Consider the following 3,156-nt stretch of genomic DNA (forward strand, 5'->3'; position numbering starts at 1 on the left):
AATTCAAAGCAGCCAGGAAAACTGAAGAAGTGCTAATGGCCCTGCAAGTGTTGTGCTCAGAGTGGGCTGTAGAAAGAGCACCATCCCTTTGGGATGCTTTGAATGCTGGAGATTTTATTTGCAAACTGGGAGGAACCTTTTAATATCCTGTGCTGGGAAATTTTCAGATTTGGGATGTCTTAGGACCACAGGCAAGTCTGTCATCCTGTCAGTGCACCCCTTTTGCAGGAAGAGAAATGCTAGGACTTACGGGCAGCAGAAATGGTGAGGAGTACCTTCACACTCCTCCTAGCAGGGCAGAGCTGCACCTGGGGATCCCCTGTGCTCTGCCAGGCTGGAGGAAGCCTGGGAGATTTAGGGAACTGTAGCTCTGGGGCAGCTTGACAAGTGACCTTGTTAAAAACCTGCAGATGTGTCAGAGTTGGGCTGGTGAGGAGCAGGTCAGGCTCCCACTGCCTGGGCTCCAGGAGCACCTGCACAGAGGGCTGCTGAGGGGCTGGGTGGGCAGAAGAGCTGTCTGCTTTCTGTCTCTGCCTGTCTGAAATGGGCACATTTCTGTGGAATATTTTGATTTCATATACTGTTTCTCACTGGTAAAGCACCTTGTGTGAAACCGTCTGATAAGTGTAGCTGTACTGTTTTGACTCAGCAGTAAGAAACTGTACCCGTCGTTTGCTGATCTGGCGTGTTGCAGGTGATTAGTAGTGTTTGCTGTTGGAACAAAGTGCAGCTTATCCTGGTCATATTTGACCAAAAGAAGGTCTTTGGAGCCAGGGAATGTGGACGTGTCAAAGTTTGCAGATAAAAGGAGGGAGCAGCACAACTGGTGACATGAGATGGAGCAACGAGCAGCATGTGAGTCCCTCTCTGTTTTCTATAAACACCAAAAGTCAGTGTTTTCACCTGATCTGTTTTTGCTCCAAAACTGTAAACTCCTACATCTAGTTACATTTCTGTGGGTGAACTTTCTGCCTCTGTCTCCTCTTGCTAGGGCTGGCTCGTGACAATTTCTAAGGTAAATGCTGTGGGATGATACCTTGCAACTAGGCTCCTTTTTCATGATCCACCTCCGATTGCTCTGCTGCCAGAGAGGCAGGACAGCCACCGTCCTGTTTGATCTGCACCACCGAGATCATCCAGAGCAGATTCTCTCTCTATCAGCATGGATCCCCTGGCACTGGTTCATAGGATGTTGTAGTCTCATATATCATAGTTTCACTCAGCTTTATTTTTTGTGGCTTTATGCATCTGGGAGCGTGTACACCTGATTCTTATCTTGGCAAGGGCTACATTAAAGCTAAAGGAATAGTGCCAGCTTGCACTGGCTGAGGGTTTGGCCAAATTAAAACATTTTTTGTTCTGCAATATTTCTGTGCAATTGTGAATAACTAAATGGATAGGATGGTGGGTGTAGGCTGACTGGCTTAGGGGGAGGTGCCTGGAAAACAGGTAATTCTGGAGAGAAGAATGGATTAACTTTGTTGTCTTATTGTTAGCTTTATGTCCCTCAAAATGCATATAGTCTCTCACTTGTAATCTACATGGTGGGTGAACTGTGTCAGTGGAGATACTTTAACTTCTGGATCACAGGCTCTCATGTGGAAAAGCTGATATGTTCAATGAAAGCCACAAAAGATGTCAAGCATACCATGGAGGTGCTGCCAGCTGGAAGAGTTGGGGAGAGATGGGTGGTTTTCTGAGCTTTGTTGATTCTCTGTTGTAAAAAAGAATCTGTCCAGAATCTGTCACCTCTGCCTGGTGGCTCATGAGGTGAAAAGTGGAGCTGTGATGAAGTTGTCCAGGAGCTTTGAGGCAGTCTGGGTGGTGCTTGCATGACCTTGGACCATCTGCTTCATCTCTCAGCTCTTCTTTTCTTAGACTATGAAAGGATATAATGATGATAATACTTCTCTCTTAACAAGGGTGTTGTGATGAATAAATTAATTAATCGTTGTGCTGTTCTCAGTTACTATGGTAATTAGTGCTACAGAACAGCCTAAAAATAAATAGGATAATTTAGTGAAGAATATTCAGGGAAATCAGGTAGTACATCCTGGGCATTTGCAACAGCCCCAGTGTGTTTTGTTCAAACATGGATTTGTTGAAAATATGCATGGGTGCTGAATTTTGTATCAGAAATGCTTCCAAATATTACATATGTTCCTTCCTCCTCACTGTCAGTTTGAAGCGACTCTAGCACACATTTTCTTCCATATCTGTGGGCAGATGATTCTTGCAATTAGTTCCTCTATTGAGAACAGTACTCCCCCTTCACCCCATCTCCTTTCCAGCCTAAGGGCACCTGAAATGAATGGATCTTTCTTCATCATAAATCATACATACTCAGTAATACTGTCAAAGAATTCTTAATGTGTTTGGGGAGTTTACGTAATGAACCATCCTTGAGAAAGGTAAAGTATTGTCCACGCACTGCCTTGCTGAAAGCCTGTTATTAACCTTGCCGTACAGCAAGTAGAGCATGCCTAAATACGTGCCTCAGTCTGTGCAAAGTTTTTGAGGTTTTCTTTCAATGATCAGCTAACTACATTAGCATGCCCTGAAGCCAGTCTTTAAAAATATGATATGATGTTTAATCTTCTGTGAATTGTATTAGATTCCACAGGCATCATTGAAGTATATTTTTGGGGCTTTCAAGTTAATGTAATTTTGGGCCCTAATAAGTTAGGATGTATGTGTGAAGGTAGTTCTGAGTTCTTCAGTGGAGGCAGCACCCCTTCAAGGCTGTGGTTTCCATTGCTTAGTATCACTGGGGCTGTCCTTACGTAGAAAAACTGTTATGTCAATAGGCAAGGATTTGCCATTACTGTGTTCTCTGACTTGTCTAACTCCCGTCATGGATGTTCAATGTCTTTCTTTGCACTGGGTTCTCAAAGCAGCTGTCTTTTCTCACCTGGCCGGTTGGGGACCACTTTATAGTTAGGGTTTGTGCAGAGCTTCCTCTGCAGGAAACCTGTGCTTGCTTCTTCCTCTCACTGTCTGTAGCTGTGCTATACCAGCTGCAGCAACCTTCATCTATTCACCTCCTGCAGCACCTCCCTACGCTGTGCTGGGAAGCTATGAATTGCAAGAGAGCAACAAATGCCCCTTCCCCCTTCTCCTTCTTAGGGAGTAGGAAGCTCATGCCTTGGCATTCCT

This window comes from Cariama cristata, unplaced genomic scaffold (genome assembly GCF_000690535.1).
Source record: "Cariama cristata isolate BGI_N322 unplaced genomic scaffold, ASM69053v1 scaffold10950, whole genome shotgun sequence".
Classification (NCBI taxonomy): domain Eukaryota; kingdom Metazoa; phylum Chordata; class Aves; order Cariamiformes; family Cariamidae; genus Cariama; species Cariama cristata.